Below are 25,101 nucleotides of genomic sequence, written 5' to 3'. Positions count from 1 at the left end.
TGTTACATCTATCCTGATATTTTTACGTGTAGAGGAGCCAGAAACCCAAACAGTGCCACGGTTTACAGAAGATTTCGAGGCTTCTCTCTCCCTGCTTGAATTATTGAAGCCATTCTGAGCTCTCCAGATGGAGACATGAGAGGAAAATGCTACAAAGGTCCTGAATCAGGCCCTTCTGACAGGGTCTGAGGGGACAGTGTACACCTTGACCAAAGACCCAGGGACCTGCCCCAGAAGGAAAAAGTAGAAAAGGTGAGGTGAGAAGTCAAAGTTCAGCAGTGTGGCCTGGTGTCCTCCTTACATCTCTCAGCCCCTCTACTCCCCCAGGCAGCTGACTGACTCTTCCAAGGACCACCACTGCAGGGGCAACCTTGGCTCCTACAGCACACCGCCCATGAGGCAAGTGAGGGCTCACTCAAATGCACTCCCTCCTGAAAATCCTTCCAAGGCCCCCCACTACCCTAGAGACAAAGTTAAAGTACATTTCACAGTCCCCCCCCCCAGCCTCCCTCCATCCAGCTGGACCAGTGTTTCCCAGAAACCTGTCACCGTGCTCATAACGGGAAATATGCTTTGCAGGAGACCCAGCTTACACACCCACACAGGTTTCTGAAACACAAGTTCCAAGAAACCATGATCCTTAGGATATACTATGAGCTCTGATGTTTTCAATCCCATCTTATTCTATTTGTTTTTAAAGCCGGTCATGACACAGTAAATTGGTTTCATGACCCACCAGCAAATCATGAACTACAGTTTGTACAATATACTAAAACGATTTCTGCAGTCTGTCCAAATTGCCTTCCACTCCTGTCCCTCTGAGATTTCTTACATGCATTTCTGGCGAGATTTCCTTTCTCTTCCCTAGTCAACCCTTCTTCTGCGAATTCAGTTGTTTTCAACCTTGGCTGCAGATTAGAATCACACAGCGTGCCTTAAAAATATACAGACTCCAAGATGGCGTCGTCCATACCAGTGAAGGAGGAGAAGCTCATGGATGTGAGGCTAGGATAGCTGTCAAGCTGGATAATGATACAGGATTTCACCCCTAAAGGCATTCCTGGAACATTTCAAAGAGGTTACTACCAGTATTACAACAAGTGTGTCTATGTGAAGAAAGGAGGAGTCGCTGGGATTTCTATGGTGCTGGCAGCATATATGCTTTTCGACTACTGCTGTTGTTACAGAGAACTCATACATGAGCAGCTATGCAAGCACCACTGAAGAGGGCCCAGTGTGGAGGCACATTCAGCATTCCTGACCGTGAGCTTTGCCTGGCACCCTTGAATCCTTTCATATCCTGATTCAGAATTACCATCCAATAAAAGATGACTGGTTAAAAAAATACACACACACACACACACACACACACACACGCACACACACACACACACAAATACCTGGACACCCTTTCACACCAGTCCCCCTAGATTCTGATTTAATTAGTCATGTGGAACCCTACCCACAGTGCTTAGCACACAGAAGTAAGTATTTGCTGTATGAATCTGCAAGGAAGGCATTATTGTCCCATTTTACAGCTACAAGTGGAAGAGGTGGGATTAGAACTCAGATCTGCCCAGTTCCAGAGGCAGAGCCTCCTAACCAGTACAGGAACTTCCTGTCATAGCTGAATAGGCAAGAGACACAACTCACAGGTGTTGCCAGTCCTTAAGGATGAAGATCTAGGGGTGCCTGGGTGGCTCAGTTGGTTAAGTATCCTACTCCTGATTTTGGCTCAGGTCATGATCCCAGGGCCATGGGATCCAGCCCTGCATCAGACTCCACGCTGGGCTGCTTAAGATTCTCTCTCCTTCTGCCCCTCCCCTGCTCACATGTTCTCATGCTTTCTCTCTCTCTCTCTCTCTCTCTCTCTCTCTCTCTCTCTCTGAAAAAAAAAAAAAAAAAAAAAAAAAAAAAAAAGGATGAATGAAGATCTACAGAAAGCCATTAGGTATCATAGCAGGACTGTTTTGCTCCTGGCTCTTTTCTGGCCCTGGGTTCACACAGCATCCCTGCAATAGACTTGGTCCCCAGTCTCTCATATTTCCACTCTGCTCTCTTACTAAGGGTGTTCCAACCCCGATCCCATATTCCTCATGTCATCTGGACACTTCCAAAGGGATGTTCTCTCAAATAATATGACTCATTCCAAACTCTTTCTTTCCCTTCTCTCACCACCAGCCTTACCACCCCGTGCTTAATGCTTCTAATTATCTAAGTTCAAGATTTCCCAACCTCAACAGCTTTGACCAGTCCCTTCCTCCTGACTCCCTCAAACCATCATGCTGGACACCCAGTCTCCTGTGTTGCCACTCCCCAGACTCCACCCCATGACCCCACCTTCATCAGCCCACGGCAAGCTTCCTGCCATTCATTGCCTCTTTCCTGTGGACCATAGCAGCGATCTCCACACATCTTTCTGTTTCCAGATTCCCCTCACCTATCTGCCCCCACAAATAGGATGTCTGACCAAAGCCCAACTCTGGCCAAGTCTTTTCACTCAGAATCCTCCAGAGAGCCCATACTAGCCCACAGTGGTAGATAAAACTCAAATGTCAGAGTCCACTGCTATGAGGCAGTAGGAAGGGGCCTTTCCAGCCACATATCACCATGGTTCTGCCACATGTGTCTGCATCCCCAACTAACAGGTCTGTTAGGCATGCCATTTCTCAGATATGCCTCCTATTCCCACCCTCACCCAGGCATCAGTATCACCCAAATACAGGAAGAGGACTCAGGAGGGAATAACATGACCAGGAGGACCAGCCCAAAAAGCCAAATGTTCCAGACATTACTCAATTCCCTCCATGTTAAAACCATGGCAACCAATCACAGCTCAGGTTCATTTACGAACGAATGGCAGGACCATGGGGTTATGGAAGTCTGGTAATATTAACTGTGAAAAAAGGTGGGGACAGACAAGGTTTCTGGGTACAGGAAAGGCAGCACAAAATTATGGCAGTGAGGAGGGCTGTCAGCCTAGAAATGACACCAGGTAATGGGGTTTTGATGGGATATAGGGGAAAGGAATACTGGTCCTTTCCCCTCAAATGATATACATTTTCATAAAAGGAGGACGTTTTTCCAGGATGTCGGTCTGCTTTAGAGTAGATAAACTTTAGAAATCTTCAGGGAAACATTGTTGAGAAATACGTTCCCCTGAGCAGAGCTTTCTTTACTCCCAAACTCAGGGAAGGTTGGGACTTTTCACACATAAGGAATCAATCCCTAGATGCCCATCCCATGACCAAACCTCTTCAATCGAGTGCTCAAGGGTCCCCAAGTCAAATCCTCCCTACCTTGCACCCTGTCTCTATCTCAGGCCCGATGCTCCCTTGCCTGGGTTGAGTTGATTGGGGTCCTTACTTTGACATTCCAAATGACTAATTGAGAATAATTACAACTCTTAATTATATTTCAATCATTACATACCAACACCACAGCTGCTTTTAAGTTTTATTTTTCATTAAAGCAATGTTTTCAAGAGCCTGTTTAAAAAGGAGGGGAAAAAACTACTGAATAATCATTTATAATTTAAAAGTAAATAAGAACAAATTATGATCATGTTTGTGAAACAAAATGCTCTATCCAATCCAGTTAGCTATTAACCTAGAAATCTCTTCAAGTCACCTGGAGCTTCAGATTCATGTACCAAGCTCAGTGATCCTGAATCAAAGATTCCAGGGTTGGTTTCCAGTAAGTATAGACCTAAAGCTATTGGGGGTTGAAAAACCCAAAACCTATGGAGTTTCCCAGAAAAGATGGCACCAAAAGTGTGGTCAGGCCCAAAGGATGGAAATTCCAACGTAGAAACTCCTATAGAGCATAATAATTGCACTGATACAGCATTTGCCATCTTAGAATTTACATTCAGATGCATTTGTGCGTAGCTCCAAGACTCCTCTTCTTTGTGGTTCTTAAACTTTGGAAGACATAGCATTGAACACTCTTCCCCAGAAAAATACACATACACAGAACATACACAAGATTTTGCATACAATTTTAAGAGAATCACAAATTCATAAGCCTATCCATGATTTCCTTAAGATTTATGATTTCCAAGATACCTAATGTTCATTTGTTTGTTTTTAGTACGTGGCAAAAGCATGGAGGCACGTGAAAGGTATAATCATTATGAAATTTTTAGGCATGATTATTTACAATTATTTCTACAAAACACTGAGTGCCTACTATGTTCCAGGCACTGGACTAGTTGCCAGAAGAGCGCAAGGGTGTGGTGATGAATCAAATAGGACCCCTTAAGGAACTCAGTGGAAGAGGCAAGGAGAGGATGGGTGCTAAACTGAGGAGGAAGGAGGAGCTATTAAGTGCTGGAAGAATTTTATTCCTGTGATACTGCCAAGCTTTGACCTTGCTGCTCTATGAAAGCTTCAGGTGGGGTCAGAGGGCAGGGAAGTGACTTAGCACAGAACATGCAACAATGGCATTAATATGAAGACCTGAGACCCAGACTAGGAATATCCGTCCCCTTAAAGCAAGCCCTTGACCCAGTGGCCATGGAATGTGACCAGTTCATTCATTAATTACCAGGGATATGCTGTTTTCTTTTTTTTTTTAATTTTTTTTAACTTTTATTTATTTTTGAGACAGAGGGAAACAGAGAATGAACAGGGGGAGAGTCAGAGAGAGAGGGAGACACAGAATCTGAAACAGGCTCCAGGCTCTGAGCTGTCAGCACAGAGCCTGACGCGGGCTCGAACTCACGGAGTGCAAGATCATGACCTAAGCCGAAGTCGGACGCTTAACCAACTGAGCCACCCAGGCACCCCTGGATATACTGTTTTCTAAGGATCCTACACAAGCAGTCCAGGAATAGAAACTCACCACGGCAGAATCATGTGCTCTAAGAAAGGCAATAGCTAAGCAGAGAGGATATAGCTAAGTCCATTGATGGCTTATTGGGACAACTGCTCCTGTGTATCATAACAGCCTCTGGTATTTCCAATTTTTTTTTTTTTTTTTGCCAAGTAAACATTTGTTTGACCACCATCTAATGTCATAATCATTTCGTAAAAGAAAAAACATTTCACTGGTATTTAATAAGAATAAAGGATATTCTATACCAAGAAAAAAGAGTTGGAACTTCACACCATGCGTATACTCACAACACACACACACACACAGTTAATTTCTTTACTTTTCCAATTTTTCTAGACTAGTTAAATTTTTTCACAACTTAGCACCAGTTCACAGAAGAGTATTTGGAAACCACCAAAAGAAGGTTTGAAAAAGAAAGCAAGGGCAAAGTATTTAAGGAGCAATGAGCCCTGCCAGGGATGGAGAATGAAGGTCTCACAGTATGGGAACTATCCAGGCTGGGTACTGAAGGATGAAAAGTTTCAGCTAATGGGGTTGATGGAATCACACAGACACACTGGAAGTGAAGGCAGGTGGTGAGAAAGAAACACAATGTCAACCTCATTTCTGAACCCTTGAATCTGTCAACAGTCCTCAAGGTCCATGTCTGTGACTTTTGTACCTTATACATTGTCACTCCTAAACTGTTCTTGTACTCCCAATTTGGCTGTTCTAACTGATGGACAAACACTTCAAGCTATTACTGGATGGCCTTGGTCCCCAAACAACAGTTGTGTTTTGTAGACTTTCCTACATTTGTATATGGGTCCTTATTTTCACAAATACTTGAATATTAGATCATAGGGGGGAAACGAAAAGCCTATTGCTAGAGAAAAAAATCCAAATACATTTTACATAATTTAGAAAACGATGAGAATTATTAGTGAGCCAAAAGCAGTACTTTTTTATACCCAACAGTACACACTGGATATAAGCCAACAACTATGTGTTTAATTTTGAAAAATAAGAAAAACACAAACATATAAGACTTTCATTTAAGTGTGATCGAATGACCACAAACATTTACATTTGTTTTCTCCCTTTCAAAACCCACTAAAATAATAGTGTTTTATTTCTTTTTATTTATTTCAAGAGAGAGAGCACACAAGCAGGGGAGGTGAAGAAAGAGAGAGAGAGAGAGAGAGAGAGAGAGAGAGAGGGAATCCCACTGCACTGTCAGTGCGGAGCCCAGCGTAGGGCTTGATCTCACAAATTGTGAGATTATGACCTGAGCTGAAATCAAGAGTTGGACACTTAACTGACTGAGCCACCCAGGTGCTCCAATTGTGTTCTTTTTAAAATATAAATTTCCAAAGGATAGAAGTATAACAAAGGAATAATCAATGAAATGAAAAATTTCCACAAATTTTGGGAAGATATAAAATGGAGATTGGGAAACTTGCTCAACAGGGTCATAAAGCTACCACCAATGTGCCCACAAAATGGAGATATCTATGATACATAAACTACTCCCTTTCTCTTTCATCCCAACACAGAATCCCAGAAAGGCTTCAGCACTCAAGGTTCTAAATACCACAAAAAGCAGAAAGAGGAGAGCATGAAGGCACAAAGCTGAAAACATGAGGTCTTATTGAAAGTCAGAATACAAAAGTACTGTGCTCCAAGATCCCCTGAACAACCCCAAAGATCCAGTTGACAAACTCCACCTACCCTATCCCCAAGGAAATCAAAGGTTTATTTTCTGGAGAAGTTAATATAGATAGGCTCTAGACTCAGGAACATCACACATGTTAGAGATAAAGGTGGGTTAACTTAAAGGCTACAGTCCCCATTCCTCCACCCCATTCCCAGAAAGCTGTAAACAAGGCACTCTCCTCCCAGGCTGGACACTAGAGAATTCCTATACAGAGAAAAGTTGGCCAGATACTTACATTTGCCTGGTATCACTACAGAATACAGTGATATGTGCTATTTGAGCAATCACACTCACACATACACATGCTAAACAGCTTTTTAGAATCCTACTGTTAAATATTAATAGTCAACCAAGGATCATTTAACATCTTAGGAATTCCTGATATGAAGACAAAATAAAACAAGCAGAAAAAGGAAAGAACCAGGAAAGCTGAGCTAATAAAGAGAAATTAATGTCAAATTTTTAATAAAAAGGTACTGCATCTAAGAAAAAAAATAGAAGTCTATCTTTTTTAAGGTAACTCAGTTCAAGAAAGAACTTTACAGTTAAAAATAAGATACATCAAGGGGTTCCTGGGTTGCTCAGTCAGTTAACATGTGACTCTTGATTTCAACTCAGGTCATAATCTTACAGTCCATGAAATAGAGCCCTACCTCAGGCTCTAAGATGACAGTGTGGAATCTGATTGGGATTCTCTCCCCCTCTCTCTGCCCCTCCCCAACTTGCTCTCTCTCAGTCTCAAAATAAATAAATAAACATTAAAAAAAAAGTAAGATAGCTCATGATGGGTGATGGGTACTAAAAAGGGCACTTGTGATGAGCACTGGGTGTTGTATGTAAGTGATGAATTACTGAGTTATACTCTTGAAACCAATATTGCACTGTATGTTAACTAACTAAAATTTAAATTCAACAAAAAGGAAAAAAAGAAATGTGTATGAAAAAATAAATATTTGTTTAAAATATTAAATTAAAATAAATAAAAATAAAATAGTAGCAAAGCCTCCCCCTCCAAATAAGATAACCCAAATTTAAAAAACAATGGAAGATGTGAAAGGCAAAGAGTTTACCCAAAATTTGAGTTTTCACCTAGTTTCTTCTTTCCTAAAAACAGAGACCAAGGAAACAATACATTGAATATGGGATGCAGAAGATAATGGAGTAATGCTTTCAAGGGAGTTTTTAACCTGAGATTTTATAAGCAGTGAAAATATCATCCATATGAGAATAATCAGATTCATTTTCAGACTTGAACTCAAAACTTAAGCAGGGAATCTGAAGCAGAAAACCTGTAGTATTCCTTGGTAATGTTGTACCACAGGTCTAGAGAACAATCAGTCTAAATCAGAAGAAAAATAGAAGCTTAGAGGAAGGAGCTAGGAGGAAAGCTAGGAGGAAAACAACACAGAATTGATGAAATAGTTATGTGTGTATTTAGAAAGAAATTTTTATAGAACTGTGAAGACTTCTAATGAAAAAGAAATTAAGGTTATGTAAAAAAGAAAACTTTGGGGGCATCTGGGTGGCTCAGTCCATTGAACATCCAACTCTTTATATATATATATATATATATATATATATATATATATATATACACACATATATATATATGTATATATATATATATATGTATATATATATATATATAATTTATTGTCAAATTGTTTTCCATACAACACCCAGTGCTCATCCCCACAAGTGCCCTCCTCAATACCCATCACCCACTTTCCCCTCTTACCCACCCCCCATCACCCCTCAGTTTGTTCTTAGTATTTAAGAGTCTCTTATGGTTTGCCTCCTTCCCTCTCTGTACATTTTTTCCCCCTTCCCCTCCCTCCTGGTCTTCTGTTAAGTTTCTCAGGATCCACATATGAGTGAAAACATATGGTATCTGTCTTTCTCTGCCTGACTTGTTTCACTTAGCATAATACTCTCCAGTTCCATCCATGTTGCTACAAATGGCCAGACTTCATTTTTTGTCATTGCCAAGTAGTATTGCATTGTATATATATATACCACATCCTCTTTATCCATTCGTCATTTGATGGACATTTAGGCTCTTTCCATAATTTGGCTATTGTTGAAATTGCTGCTAGGGGTGCCTGGGTGGCTCAGTCGGTTGAGCGTCCGACTTCGGCTCAGGTCACGATCTCGCGGTCCGTGGGTTCGAGCCCCGCGTCGGGCTCTGGGGTGATGGCTCAGAGCCTGGAGCCTGCTTCCGATTCTGTGTCTCCCTCTCTCTCTGCCCTTCCCCCATTCGTGCTCTGTCTCTCTCTGTCTCAAAAATAAATAAACGTTATAAAAAAAAAATTAAAAAAAAAAAAAAAGAAAGTCCTGCTATAAACATTGGGGTACAAGTGTCCCTATGCATCAACACTCCTGTATCTCTTGGGTAAATTCCTAGCAGTGCTATTGCTAGTTCATAGGATAGATCTATTTTTAATTTTTTGAGCAACCTTCACAATGTTTTCCAGAGCAACTGCACCATTTTGCATTCCCACCAATAGTGCAAGAGGGTTCCATTTCTCCACATCCTCTCCAGCATCTGTAGTCTCCTGATTTTTCATTTTAGCCACTCTGACCAGCATGAAGTGGTATCTCAGGGTGGTTTTGATTTGTAGTTCCCTGATAAGGAGTGACATTGAGCAACTTTTCATGTCCCTGTTGGCCACCTGGATGTCTTCTTTAGAAAAGTGTCTATTCATGTCTTCTACCCATTTCTTCTCTTGATAATTTGTTTTTCAGTGTGGAGTTTGGTGAGTTCTTTATAGATTTTGGATACTAGCCCTTTGTCCGATATGTCATTTGCAAATATCTTTTCCCATTCCATCGGTTGCCTTTTAGTTTTGTTGATTGTTTCCTTTGCAGTGCAGAAGCTTTTTATCTTCATAAGGTCCCAGTAGTTCATTTTTGCTTTTAATTCCCTCGCCTTTGGGGATGTGTCAAGTAAGAAATTGCTGCGGCTGAGGTCAGAGAGGTTTTTTCCTGCTTTCTCCTCTAGGGTTTTGATGGTTTCCTGTCTCACATTCAGGTCCTTCATCCATTTTGAGTTTATTTTTGTGAATGGTGTAAGAAAGTGGTCAAGTTTCATTCCTCTGCATGTTGCTGTCCAGTTTTCCCAGCACCATGTGTTAAAGAGACTGTCTTTTTTCCATTGGATATTCTTTCCTGCTTTGTCAAAGATTAGTTGGCCATACGTTTGTGGGTCCAGTTTTGGAGTCTCTATTTTATTACATTGGTCTATGTGTCTGTTTTTGTGCCAATACCATGCTGTCTTGATGATGACAGCTTTGTAGTAGAGGCTAAAGTCTGGAATTGTGATGCCTCCCGCTTTGGTTTTCTTCTTCAATATTACTCTGACTATTAGGGGTCTTTTGTGGTTCCATACAAATTTTAGGATTGCTTATTCTAGCTTTGAGAAGAATGCTAGTGCAATTTTGATTGGGATTGCATTGAAAGTGTAGATTGCTTTGGGTAGTATTGACATTTTAACAATACTTATTCTTCCAGTTCATGAGCACAGAATGTTTTCCCATTTATTTGTATCTTCTTCAATTTCCTTCATAAGTTTTCTATAGCTTTCAGCACAAAGATCTTTTACATCTTTGGTTAAGTTTATTCCTAGATATTTTATCATTCTTGGTGCAGTTGTGAATGGGATCAGTTTCTTTATTTGTCTTCCTGTTGCTTCATTATTAGTGTATAAAGATGCAATTGATTTCTGTACATTATTTTTGTATCCTGCGACGTTGCTGAATTCATGTCTTGATTTCAGCTCAGGTCATGATCTCATGGTTCATGAGAGCAAGACCCACATTGGGCTCTGTGCTGCCAGCCCAGAGCCTGCTTAGGATTCTCTTTCCCTCTCTTTCTGCATCCCACCGTGCTCTTCCCCCTCCACTCTCTCTTTACCTCTCAAAATAAATCAATAAACATTAAAAAAAGAAGTTCTGAAAAAAGAAAATGAAAATAATACTCCACAAGGAAAAAATAAGGGGAAAAAGGCATTAACTCTAAGAAAAATAAAATAGAGATTCCCAAAGAAAGAAAACAACCGTAATGCTATACCTGGCTTATCAATGAACTACATTTACATAATGATAATAATTATGTAGCCATAGACTTATAATTAAACTAATGTACTAATTATATTATGTAATTACACTGGAAGAATGGGGAATTGACAATGAGATAGGGAATGGAGAGTGGGTGGGAGGACGTATGTATGTAAGCATTCTAAACCTACTCACGCTCTAATAAGAATTTAATAATGTCAAAAATGGGTAAATCAAGAAAAGGCAATATTAGCATATTATTTATAAATATGGAGATAAATTTCCAAGGAAATTTTAAGGGTGTTAAATGTAGTTAACTCTGGGGGACAGAAAGGAAAAGGGATGGGGGAGGGGGACAATTGACTGCTACTTTTTATTATAAGCTTTGTAAGGACTGAGCATATATTACTTTGATAAAAATAAATTTTTAAAAATAACACCCATGAAACATTACCATATTATTTAAGATTATGTTTAGGTGGTAAGAGTTTTTAAAGATTTTGTTATGTTTTCAGTGCTCTAAGCAGGGACACCTTTATAACACATAAGTTTATTGTTCACCTTTTACCTATATGATTTTTTTCACCCATACTTTAAAGCATATATTATGTACAAAAGCAGAGGTTTGATAGTTACCATTTTTCTACCATTCAGTAGATAATGGATCCCCATCTGCAGGTTCTTAGTCCCAGTTTGCACTAATAGATTCATGGTTGGCCCATCCTATCTGTGCTACATCGTAACGACCCCATTCATTGCTCCCTATGATAACAATGGTATGAGCTGTAATTTTCAACAGTGGGAGCTCTGAACAGCCCCTCAGGTCGGGCCAATACTTCTGTCTGTTCCAGAATCCACCTGCCTCCTCAGCAGGAGCCAGGGAGCTACTGGTGTCAGCTTGCTCCCCTGGCTCAACACCAATTACCAAGTTCTTTCCCAATACATCCTCATGAGGAAGATGATAAAAGTGGCTTTTTCACGGTAATAATCCCATAATTGTGACAATTAATAATCTCCCCATAGTGAATGTCATATCTTCCCAAGAAGCCAGCAGCAGTGAAGCTCCTACAATCTGCGAACCCCCCTGGGAATGAGGATCTCTATATTCATGGTACCTGGATCCTCCTTCCCAGAGATGCCAGAGGCTCTCCTTCTGTCCTCATGTGGATGCCAGCTGGTATTATACAAGCCTGCCACTGAGCAGACTATCAAGTGGACCAGTTTGACTTGGACAGTCTCAGCCCAAATCCAATCATCTCCTAATCAGGTTTAATTGAGATTAATAACCTCTCACAACTAGCTCTAGGTATTTCATCAATAGATGTCCTGCTAAGAAAACTTCTCTGCAGGCCTCCATTCTGACCAAACAATTTCTACCCTCCTCCCTCCCCACCCTGGCTCCCAGCCCATCTGACCACCTGATCCTGCAGGAACAAAAGAACATACCAAGGGCATTTTCAGGACCCAAAGAGGATGGGAAAAGCAAAATCAGAACTACTACTGAGTCAGAAGGATCAAAGCCCTGGCATGAACCTCTTTGCCCCACTCAAATGGCCCCTAAAGAGTAGATGCAGGAAAGTTCTAGAAGTATTGTGACCATCATAGTTAGACTGTCTGCACTGTGGCTAATGCTTCCCAGCTCTGCCTACCTGGATTGCCACACTGGACTAAAAGGCAACATCAGTCATCCATTTCCTCAAAAGATCTTTGTCAAGCACCTACTCTGTGCCAGGGCACATAGAATTTAGTGAAGCACTAAATATGGGCACTAGAATTTAGTGAAGTAAAAAACAGATAAGGTGCCTGCCTTCAGGAGTTTAGGACCTTGACAGAGAAACAGATGAAGCCAGGGATCTCACATGTAGGCATGGCCAAAAAATTGTAGTAATAAGGGCTGTGAAATGAGAGAGTGAAGCAGATGACAAAGTGGAGAAAGGGAACCTAATTTAGATTAGAGGTCAGACAAGGCCTCCCTAGGGCTAAATGAAGGATGGGTGGGAATTAGTGGGACATGGGGGAAAAGAGCAACCCAATCAGAGGAACAGTCTGTGCTGGGTCTCTGGGGTGGGACAAGCAGTCAAGTGACTAGTACAGCTGACAGAGAGCCACCAAAGCACCAAAGAGGACAGCAGAACAAGATGAGGCCACAGTCCACAGAGGCTGGATATGTCAGACCAGGTGGGCCACAGGAAGGTGGCTTGATTTCATCTTATGCAGAGTGGAAAGTTACTTACTAATGCAGGTTGCCTCTTTCTATGGCTTGAGGAAAATGGGCATAAAATTTACAGCACAGTCCCTACTTCTTGCTTTGGGGAAACACTTCCCTAGAATAAAATAATTTTATTCATGCATCCAGCAAGGATACACCATGGTCGTAAGACTAACTCTCCCACAACACAAGTGAGATCAGTCTCACATGGTCAATGGTAAAGCTTGTCCTAAAGAGCTGCTAGGTGCTTCAGTCTCCCTGGGGACATGGAGGCCAAAGGAGAAAACATAGGCTCCTGCCCTCAGAGGCTGGAAAAAAAAGGCAGGTCAACCTATGCTTCCCCAAACAGGAAAAGGCCCTGTCAGGCTCCTGTTCTAATGGACTTAGGACTTCAGAAAGACAAAAATGATTTGAAAGGAAGTGAACTTCACATTGGAATAATTGTGAAAATGTGCCATTCAATAGTTCCCTCATGGACATGCAAGTATTTTGATCTACTTCGAAGGGATTCCCTGCTAGGTGATCCAGGAGTCAGGGCTGTAAGAGTGAAGAGAAGGAGGGATGGATTGCTCTGCTTTTTCAGACAGAAAAGCAAGAAAATCCCCCATCTAGCGTACCTCATCCCCATTAACTCAAACTCTGCACAGACTATTCACAGAAGCACTTTTCAGAGAATCATAGCTGAACACTTCAAAAAAACTTTAACACTAAAGATGCTTTTTGACGAGGCAGAGACAGTAATAGCTTTGATCTCAAGAGTCTGCAATGGCACCAACAGCCTGTACTGAGCCTTTAAGGTGACCCAACCCAAGGGAAGAGTCTTGCAGAAAAATTGGAAATGGGTCCCTACCTTATCCATTGAGGCATGAATGCCCATTACCCAAACTGCCAGGTATGAAATGAGAGAACGTGGGATGACAGAGTGAACACTGCAGTTACTACCAGTTCTGACTCACCTTTGTGCTCCCCCATCTCAACTGCCTTTCTGTCAGGTGTGTTTTTTTCCAAACTCACTGCAACTCAAGTGCTGAGCTGACTTCCTGTGTATTGTCCAAGTTCTCTTTCCTAAGCCTCTTGGGGAAGCCAGAGGCCCCATTTCTTGCCCTATCATACTCCCCTCATCTGAGTACATTGGATGGGGTGTCCCAAGCCTTGCCAAAGTTTCCTGTGAAAAGTTGGTTCTGAGGAGCCTCTCTATGCACAGCAAGGGGTTAGAGCAGGTAAAGAAGTATGAACAAGGGGCCTTTGGCTGAAAGGGAAGCAAATGCTACAAGAGGCTTGTGATTCCAGAGCTAACAGAAGCTTAAAAATTTAAACACCAATGGGAGCCTGGATGGTTCAGTCGGTTTAGCATCTGACTTTAGCTCAGGTCATGATCTCACAGTTTGTGGGTTCGAGCCCTGCGTCAGGCTCTGTGCTAACAGCTCAGAGCCTGGAACCTGCTTCGAATTCTGTATCTCCCTCTCTCTGCCCCTCTCCGACTCACACTCTGTCTCTCTGTGTCTCTCAAAAATGAATAAACATTAAAAAATTATTTTAAAATGTAAACACCAGCAAACAAAGCAGTCCATAATACAAACTCAAATTGTTCCATTTTCTCACTTCCCTCTGCCTTCGCCTGGTTGTAGCGACTGGGCACCTCTCTTCTGGACTATTGTAGCAATTCCTGCCTCAAGCCCTGCCCCTCCTATCCAGCTCTCATATTGAGACTACACTTCCATTAAAGTGGCTTTTCTTGAATTCAATTGTGTGTCAGTCTCTCCCACAATGAATACTCTTCAATGACCAGCCACTGCCTATTAAAGAAAGTCTGGGGTGCCTGGGTGGCTCAGTCGGTTAAGCATCTGACTCTTGATTTCAGCTCAGGTCACAAGCCCTACATCAGGCTCTGTGCGGACAGCATGGAGCCTGCTTGGGATTCTCTCTCTCCTTCTCTCTGCCCTCTCCTGCTTGTGTTCTCTCTCTCTCTCTCTCTCTCTCTCTCTCTCTCTCTCTCTCCTCTCTCAAAATAAATAAACTTGGAAGGAAGGAAGGAAGGAAGGAAGGAAGGAAGGAAGGAAGTCCAAACATGCTCCCTAAAATAATGTGAATGGCCTTTCATGATCCATCTTCCATGACTTCCACTGTCTCACTTCCCCCATCCCGTCCCATCCCACTCTTCTCTTCCCCAACAACATGCATCCTTCCCACTCAACAGAAATACACAACCAGCGACACTCCCAGGATGTGCCACAAGGTTTGCACACCTGTGCTTTTGCATGTGCTGTTCTCCCTGCCTGGAATGCTTTCTTCCTCTGCCTTATCCATTCATAAAACTTCTCTCAAAATGCTCACTTAAATGTTACCTCCTTCTGAAGACTTCTCTGATCTTCTCTGATAACTGATGCCCTCTTCCGTTGTCCAGTAGGACCTGTAACACCAAATGACAAGTTTTGTTCCATTCCACTAGAATGAGTTCCTTGGAACATAGATTAAAATTTCATCCTTCTCCAGTTTCCTCCCCAACATGTAGAATGAAAGGATCTTTACTTTGTCCAGAATTAAGTAGAGTCATTCCCAGTTTACAGTTGAGCAAACTGAGATCTAAAGAAGTAAGAGTCACAATACCAGTTGGCAGTAGGCTAGTAAGTAGACATCAATTTACCCAACTCCCAATCCAGAATATTTTCTACCAGGGCACCCTGATCACATGGAAAAGCTGACATCTTCAACCTTAAGTCCCATTCAACCAGAGTTACATGATACAGAGGTCTCTGGGGTCTGAGAATCCTCTGGGCACTACTGTGTTTGTTACCTCAGAGCCTTCTCCCATTTCCAAGGAGCTCAGGAAATTCCCTGGCAGCAGTTTAGCTCCAGATACCAAAACTTGCCCAAGCTCCTGAGGTCCCTGGAAGACCTTACTTGAAGCACTATTTGCCAAGGAGTAGAAAAGTGACCTAGTTGTGTGACCTTGGACAGAGGGTCAAGGGAAAGACACAGCACAGGACTGAGAACACCTGTATTCTCCACATTGCCTTAACTTCCCAGAGTCACAACTACAGAGAAGGCCACTGGGAAGGAGCCTTTAATTACCTGCAGGTGTCCCAATTAAGCAGCATTGCCTCCCCAATTAGCAGTCCCTTCCATAGGAAATCATTAGGCTTAATTCCATTTCCTGGGAAACATCTTAATCAAGCAAGCTCAGTCCCCAAATCCTGAAGTGGCCAGACTGCCACTGTTGGTAGCCTGGCCCTGTGGGTCTAGATGATGATGCTAAATTGGGCTTTGGGTCAATTTCCCAATTAAACATATCCCTTTAATTACACTGTTTTCTAATGTTTCTGGATAAACTGAGGATCTGTTTATTACATTGCTTACTAAAGGTAGAGCATGTTCAAAGAAGGCCCTTCCCTAAAGAAGGAGATACATTTGTAAGCGTACTCAAAGAAAGCATCTCTGATATAAAAAAAAATAAATCTAAAACACTGGGGTGAGAGCTACAAAGCACAGCCTGTTTTCAAGATGTAAGACAGAAAACTATAGGTGCCTTCACTCTCAATGCCAGAGGAGTCCCCAATTTTTCTCCCCCTTTTTGTCTTCACTATTCCACAAAACTATTAAATTCAAGGTAACAATCTTAGGAAAGAAAAAATAGTTCCAGGTGCAGAGGCCCATAGAGGGCTTTCCAAGTTCTCAGTATTTGCATCTTTTTGTTTGTTTGTCTTATTTATTTTTAAGAGATAGAGAGAGAGAGAATGGGAGCAAGAGAGGTGCAGAGATGGGGGGGGGGGGTGGACAGAGGATCCTAATCAGGCTGTGCTTTGGCTCTGACAGCCAGAGGGAGAGAGAGAGGAGAGAAAGGGAGAGCGAGATCTCTCTCAACTGATTGAGCCACACAGGCGCCCCTCTTAGTCTTTGAATCTTAAACGTTTTAGTTAGAAGGTGAAGGAATGGGCCTGAAGGAAGTAGAAGATTCAGAGTTGTCCCCCACCTGGATGACTGCCAGCAGAATTGTGACCTTTTACACATCAGCGCTAAAGCCAACTGCTGACCACCAGCTTTGTAATTTTTCTAGAGATCCTCTTCCCCGATTGTGTCCAATTATCTTGTCTCAAATTCAAAGAGTCCCACTCTCATGCTGATAAAAGTTTCACTGCCAACCAAGGGGTTCATTTTGTATCAACATGGGCCTGAAATCCTTAACACTGCAATATTGGCAAAACAGTCTTCCTCCCTGTCCCCTTGCACTCTGCTGGTTTATCTCTTTCCTCCTTTTGCTCCCTTCTCAGCAGACTTAGGCCCCCAGGAAAAGGGGAAGGGGAGGGAGGAAAAATACAAGATGGAATGGGTTCAATCACAATTTAGAGTCCCTCGAAACTTACCGATGGAAACCTTACAAATACATCTTAATTTTCACTCTGAAAGAGACTCCGAAGTTCAAATCAAATTCTGTTTCCTTTAACTTTTTTCATATCTATGTTAATCACATTCCTATCAAATTGAAGAGAGAGAAATGCCTCTCTCCTTGATAATAAATTTAATATGGAGATGATTAGAAGAACATTTGTCATTGTTGCCTGGAGATCTTCATGCATTAGTCCTCCGGAAATCAGATCAACACCTAACCATCCTGCCACTCCCTGAGTCCTCACCATAGTGCTGGCCTCTGCAATAATCACCTTCTATTGATTTTGCCCCAAATTATTTATTCTTACATTTCATAATCAGCTTACCTTAATTCATTACTATTCACTCTTTAGGGAAAAACTCCCAAACCCCAGATGACTCTGGTCTTAATAGGTTAAAAAAATTATATACAGGTAGAGATACATAGTCTGAAGTCTTGCTATTGACTTTTCGCATTTCTTCCCCAAAAGACAAAACTGTTTAGATCTGATAAAGCATCTGGCCTGTTAGATGAGCTTTCCTTTTCTCTCTTACAGAAATCCTGATTGAAAATGTCGCTGCTCCAATAGCGGTCTAGAGATATTTCTCTGGTACAAGCCGCAATTTGTCACTGAGTTCACTTTCAAAGCCTTCTGGTTTGGGAAAAATGGGACTCTTCAAATTTTTTCTTACAAAGTCGCAAGTCACCCCTGAGAATTCAGATAACCTGCACCCCGTATCTTGCACTCCACATGACCCGGGTCTCTGTGCTAGCTCCAAGGAGTGAGCCAGGTAAAAGCTTTGTGACGATAGTAGAGGTGGTCATAATACTAATACTACTACAATTAGCAGTTAATATTTGAGTCCTCACTATGTTCTAGAAACAACTGAAAAGTGTTCTGTCTGTATTATTTGATTTATTTGATAGATATTACTGTTAACCACATGACAGAAGGGGAACCTGAAGTTCAGAAAAGTCAAGTAATTTCCTCAAAGACACACAGCGAGTAAGTATGGCCAGGATTCAAACTCAGGTTGTTCTATTGCCGTGTTGCTTGAAATGTCAGAGAAGACAAGGGAGGAAATTAACACTGATTTGAAGTTAGCATCTACTATCTTATATACTGCATTCTATTCCTGCATTATTACATGAGTGCAAATTAATTCATTATATTAGATCTGACCCTAGACTCAGGTTCTGACTTCAAGCGAAGAACTTTTCCTCTGAGACTTGGTTTTCTCATCTATGCAATGAGAATATTTGACTGAGTGATCCCATAGGAAACTTGTAGCTCTTACATTCTGGGATTCTAATTAAATAAGACATACACAGCACTGTGGATAGTTCTTTAAAGTTGGAGAAGCCCTGGAGGTGATCTAATCTAGGTATGTCAAAGGCAGTGCATTCAAGCTGCCACTTTCCTATACTGTGCCCATTGCAGACATCACTAATGGATTGCCATCTTTCCTAGTGATCCCAGTTGTAGCTTCAGAATCCTTTTCATCTCTATGCTAAGGAAGCAAGTGAGTGAGACAACAGCACATTGGATAAACCTATTTGCGATCCCTGATGTTAATCAATTGTCCCAATTTACAAATGGGGAAACTGAGGCCCGAAGAGAGTAATGGATTCAATAAACATTTGTTGAGCAATTAATATGTCATAGGACTTTTGTCCTTAGATCCTGAAGATAAAAAGATGAACAGGACATAGTCTTGAGCTCTAATGACTCAGTTTAGTGAGAGATATAGGCTGTTAAACAACCAGTTACAGTACTGTGTGATGAGTATTATTTGGCCACGTGGAGGGTCACCTACCCTAGAATAACAGGTTCACAGAAGGCCTCCTGCAGGAAACAGCACGTAACACTTAGAGGTAAATAACAGTTTGTCAGATGTGGAAGGTGTAAGAAGGCCATTCTAAACAGGGAAGAATCTAACAATGCGAGAAAGCCCAGACTACTCAAAGAGTTATAAGTTGCTAAGGATGGCTAGAGACTTGGAGCATAAAATGCTGTGAGTTAGGAAATGATGCACAGAGAGGAGGCCATCAGTTTCAAGCCCATGAAGGGTCATATATGCCATGCTACAGAAGATGTCCTCTGAAGACATGCTGTACTCCTCCCATTAAAAAGTAGTGTCTTCGTCCTCTATCCTTGAAAGTTGGCAGGCTTGAAACTGCCAATATAGTACCATGAAAATGATGCCATATGATTTCTGAGGCTAAGGCTAAGCCATGAAATAATATGCAGCTTCTACCTTGTTCACTGGAACTCTCACCCTTGGAGCCTTAAGCCACCATATAAGAACATCAGTTATCCTAAGACCACTGTAATGGAAGGGCTACGTATAGGTGCTCCACCTGATAGCCCCAGCTAAGTGAAGCCTTCTGGCCCTTCCAACCAAAGTGACTTATATGTGAGTAAAGCCATCTTGGACTTTAGACCAACACACTACCAGCTGAATACCACTAACTGACATTTGATGATGCCCTGTGGAATAGAAGAATCAATCCCTCAGCTGAGTCCCGCCTGAATTCTTGACTGACAATTTATAAGATATAATAAAATCGTTGTTGTTTTAAGTCATTAAGTTTTGGAGTGCCGTTTCTATGCAATAGTAGATACCCGGAACAACAAAAGAGCACTGAGAGTTTTTAGGAAGGAGAGTAACATTATTAGGTTTGCTCTGAAAGGAGCACTCAGGCTGCGGTGTGGGCAATAGATTGGTAGATAGAGAGAATGTAACAGAATAACCATTGGGGTACTGAAGTTGTACAGGTAAGTGGCAACCAAGACAGTGGCAGGAAGGTGAAGATAAATACCAAGTTGATCTGAGATATATATAGAAAGTAGAGTCAACAGAAGGCAATGACTCACTGGAGAAAGAATAAAAAAGAGTCTCACTTTTCTATCTCAGGTGATTGGGTGGATGGAGAAGATTGAAAGAGAAGCATGTCAGGGAAGCATGGGGAGAGGAGAGAGTCTACTCAGATGTGTCAGTTGAGATTGTGCAGGAGGGACAGGGAGCATCTAGAGAATGCAGGAGATGCATGCGTGCTAGAGACTTGGGTGGAGAAACCCAACCATTAAGGGGTGGTGATGAAATTCCTGAGAGTAATGGAAGGAACAGGTATCTCACTGCAAGGAATGAGAAGAGGGCAGAACCACAGGTAATAGCAGAGCTGAGACTGAGCAGAGAAAGAGCACAGCCTGGCCACTTGACTCCCCCAAGAAAGTTGCTTACCAACCCCCTTTTCCTGTCTCCTAGCAAGTCTGGGGACTTGAACATGGCAAACACTGAGGTTGAGGAAATGTGAGACTAGACTCTCTTCCCCTCCTGCTCATCAGAATTGCATATACTATCCCATGCCAACCTCTTTAGTTTTTAAATGCTCTGTTCTAGCCTCCTCTCTCCATTCCTTCCAGCCTGATTGTCTTCTTTTTTTTTATTTTTTTTTTAACGTTTATTTATTTTTGAGACAGAGAGAGACAGAGCATGAACGGGGGAGGGGCAGAGAGAGAGGGAGACACAGAATGGGAAGCAGGCTCCAGGCTCTGAGCCATCAGCCCAGAGCCCGACGTGGGGCTCGAACTCACAGACTGCGAGATCGTGACCTGAGCTGAAGTCGGACGCTTAACCGACTGCGCCACCCAGGCGCCCCGGTGATTGTCTTCTTTTAAATGCTCCTCATTTCTTTGCCATTTCATTTTCTTTCATCTGCAACCTGCTATTAAGGTTGTTTTTCCCACAGCTATTTTGATACCAAATCAGATTAATCTGTTCTCCTAATTAACCTGTGATACATACACAGAGTCCAACGTCTCCTACACAATAGTATTCTCTCCAGTGATCTCACAGATGTCCCATAGAATGGAGTTTTACTCCTTCCCACATCCCTCTTTCTTCCCTCTTGTTCCCAAGGCTCCTCCAGCCAGTTCTTTCTGTCCGTGTTCAGACATGGACCTGGACCACTGGCCGGCTGAGTGACTACAGCAGCCACCTGTAGAGTTATTGCATGGAGTGAGACATTGTCTCCATAAAACCCCTGTTAGAACACACCATGAGCATTAAGCCGTCACTATGCAGTATTAATGGTATGTCATATCATCTTTCTTCAAAAAAAGTGCAGCACAGGGAATATAGTCATATAGTCAATAATACTGTAATACACTTACCATGGCAAGCATTTTGCAGAATGTGTAATTGTTGAATCACTGTGTTGTACACCTAAAACTAATTTAATATTATGTCAATTATACTTCAATGAAAACTTTAAAAATACTCTTTGCTGCATCTACTGCAAGAATGAAGGCCATTCTCAGCAATCAAAATGTCAACATTCCAGAACATGTCAACATCACTCTGAAGGGACACACTGTAATTGTGAAGGGCCCCAGAGGAACCTTCAGTCATGTCAAAGTAAAACTCAGCCTCCTTGAAAAGAAAAAGAAAAGGCATTAAGTGGACAAACAGTGAGGAAACATAAAGGAACTGGCTATTGTTCTCACTCTCTGTAGTCATGTACAACACAGGATCAAGGGCATTACAAGGACTTCCTGTAGAAGATGAGGTCTGTGTATGCTCACTTCCCCAGCAATGTCATTATTCAGGAGAATGTTCTCTTGATGAAATCTGAAATTTCTTGAGTGAAAAATACATCCTCAGGGTTCATATGAGGCCAGGCATTGCGTGTTCGGTATCTCAAGACCAGAAAGATGAGTTAGTTCTTGAATAAAATGACAGTGAACTTGTATCAAACTTAGCTGCTTTGACTTAGCAAGCCATAATGGTTAAAAACAAGGATATCAGAAAAATTTTGGATGGTATGTAAGTTTCTGAAAGAAGAACACTTCAGCAGGCTGATGAATAAGATCTAAGTTGCCCAGTTTCAGAAAAAGCAAGATGCTAGGCAACTTTTCAGAGTTATCTGTGCTATTTTAAAGATGTAATAAAAGCTGTGTATTGATTTGGGGATGGGGAATTAAAAATAAAAATAAATAAAATTCAAGCAAATGAACAGCCTTTTAAAAAGGAGCTAACAAATTCCAATGAACTAAGGAAACTCATTCATACGGAGAACTCAATTAAGACATTGACTAGAGGAACCAAACTCAAGTCCAAGTTACAAAAAAAGGTAGGGATGGACCTGGAGAGTGGAGAGCAACGTCTGGGGTATGAAATGTGACAGGAAGTTGTTAAGGTGAATAGCTCACAATTAAGACAGAGTTCTCCTTTTTGTGGGGTACCTATGCCATGTAGAGGCAGTAGGGAAGCCTCAGAGAATTTCAAGAGCCTTGATTCCCACCTAGTGCTTTCTAAATGCATGTGCACACACACGCATATCCTGCATCATGTTACCCAATAAAGTTAATGAGCTGGCCAGACTCACCTTGGAACATGCATGACCAGTAGAGCACAGATCCAGAACAAGAAAGAAGAGAATCTGAACAGAGACCAAAAGATCATGCCTCTCTTCACAAACCCCCACTTTACTAAACTTGTTGACATTTGACTTAATAAGACTACATAAGCTCATTTTTGCCTCATGACAATTCTGACCATCTTCCTTGCATTAAAGAGGCTTATAGGCAACTCCTAGAAGGCTAGACAATGTCATAGCTTTCCTAATATGCTCAGAGTCCCCTCCAGCCTCAGCCAAGACCCTGAGGACCACTGCATGAGGCAGATGTTACCATGGGATGACACACATAGAGGGATCTACACCAAGTCTAAAATGCTAAGTCCCCCATAAATGATTTCTCTAACTTCAGTTGCCACAACTTTCCATAATGTTCACAGTGCACTGCACATCTAGGGGTCTCACAGCACCAACCATGACATCATCTAGAGGTGTCACAACACTGTCCCTTGACATAACCTGGGGATGTCACAACATTCCCCATGATTTAATCCAGGTGCTGTACTAGGGCTTCTTCTGAAAATACCTTGTTTCGTAATCCCAAGCACAGTCTCTGTGGTCTGAGCACCCACCCAAACTGCCCATAAGAAGAAACATCAGCCCCCAAAAGGAATTACTATCTGAACCACAAACCCTCTGAAAAACCTACAACCACCTACAGCCTACTTTTCTTTTTTTGAAGTTCAAACCCTCTGTCTAGCCCCCTAGTTCTGTATAAGAGAATTACAGGAAACTCACCATAACATTTCAGTACACACCTCCCTGTTCCTTTCCCAAGGGAACTTGAGCTAATCCAAACTCTCTCTACAATATGTAGCAGGTTCCTTTCAATAAAGTGCATGGAAATTGGAGCCCCAAAATTATTACAGAAAATACATTTCCTAGGCAAGAATGTATTTATTCTTAGAAGCAATCTTCTTAATCTTTTCTATCCTTTGCACTGCTAATAACTTCCCTGAGTTATGATAATATTGTATGTTAAATCACAACTGATACAATTAGAGCTGTGTCCGGACCTGCACAGCCCTGTCAGAGCTGTGGGTAAACTCACACCTGCTTCTGGAACATCCCAAACCTCATTTCCAAAGGCAGAAAAGTAGAGAAACTGGAGAGATGTGTTCTTGCCCTACGAGGTAAAATATTTGTTGCAGGTGGCTGATCTGGGGGAAATACAATGTGGCCAAGAACACGGGTTTTAGACTCCAGCAGACTGAAATTAAAATTTACTGGCTCAGTCACCTAACAGCCACATGGCCCTAGGCAAGTTATGAAATTTTTTGAGCACCTGGTTTCTTATATATAAAATGGAGATGACAACAGTACTTACTTCTGAGGGTTATAAGAGAGAACATCATAAAGTTGCCAGCACTAAGCATGGCACAAGGGAAGCACTTAATAAACAACAGTCATTAATAATACATTATGCTGGGGATGCCTCTTATTAACTTTGAGCTTTGAGATTTGGTGTAGGAGCTGTTCTTAGGATGTGAGAACCAGGTGTCTGGGTAGCAACCATGATTCAGCTGTGGTTTCAGGAACCATATTCACTGCCTGGCAATGTGCTTTGGTGCCACCACCCGTCAGGCATCCCTTCACCCTCAGATGGCTAAAAGCTGTCAGTGTCATTCACACAGAACAGTGGTCCACTTTGGGCTTCAACACTTCCATTTTGTTATGCTATTTCAGAGATGATTGAACAAAAATGGATATGAGCAACCACACAGTCCAAAACCAAAACCTCACACATGAGGAAATTAAATCATTCAATTCAATAAACCCCCTATCTACCTCATATCCCAGATCATTATTTCTTCTAAGTCACTCCTATTCATCTTTCATTAATTGAGTCAGCAATTATTTAATGCTGTATTGTATTCCAGGAAGCATGCCAGGCAATGGAGATAACAACAATGAACAAAATGGGCAAAAATATCTGACTTGGTGGAAGTTACATTCTAGTTGGGGAAGACAGACAATAAACAGATAAATGAATGAGTGGTAGAGAGAAAAACAAAGCAGGCTCGAGTGGAGAGGGAATGGAGGAAATGTAGTCTCCCAGTTTATGTAGAGTAGTCAGAGAAATACTTGCTACCAATGGCTTTGAGCAGAAGCCTGAAAAGAGTGTGGGAAAGATATACCTGGGAAGAGAACTCCAGGAAGAGGAAGCCACAAATGCAAAGACCCCAGGTTGGTGCAGCATGAGTTTGATGTGTTGAAAGACCTTCAGGGAGACTAGAGCTTGTACAGTGGTGTTATCAAGAGTGAAAGGAGGAAAAGAGATGAGAGAGATGGTAGAGGGCCAGATAAGGTGGGAACTTATGTACCATGGAAGAAACTTGGGATTTAACTCTGGAAAGACTAGCAGTCAGTGTGGTCTCTGAATAGAACAGAGACATAAGTACACTTAAACTTTTAAAGGATCTCTCTGGATGCTCTAATAAGAATGGACTGCATGTGTAGCAAGGTGAAAACAGAGAAGTCAGTTAGTTAGAAGAGACTCCTACGTTATTCTAGG

The 25,101-nt window shown here is 41.8% G+C and overlaps 2 pseudogenes; both read left to right on the top strand.

Moving 5' to 3' along the window:
• The first annotated feature begins 957 nt into the window (after window positions 1-957).
• Window positions 958-1,224, top strand: LOC132680191 (ATP synthase F(0) complex subunit f, mitochondrial pseudogene; annotated as a pseudogene).
• A 20,248-nt stretch (window positions 1,225-21,472) lies between these two features.
• Window positions 21,473-22,037, top strand: LOC132680190 (large ribosomal subunit protein uL6 pseudogene; annotated as a pseudogene).
• The last annotated feature ends 3,064 nt before the right edge of the window (window positions 22,038-25,101 follow it).

This window comes from Panthera onca, chromosome A1, assembly GCF_046562875.1.
Source record: "Panthera onca isolate mPanOnc1 chromosome A1, mPanOnc1 haplotype 2, whole genome shotgun sequence".
Taxonomy (NCBI): domain Eukaryota; kingdom Metazoa; phylum Chordata; class Mammalia; order Carnivora; family Felidae; genus Panthera; species Panthera onca.
The sequence above is the reverse complement of the archived record's forward strand: the minus strand, read 5'-3'. Positions and strand labels throughout refer to the sequence as shown.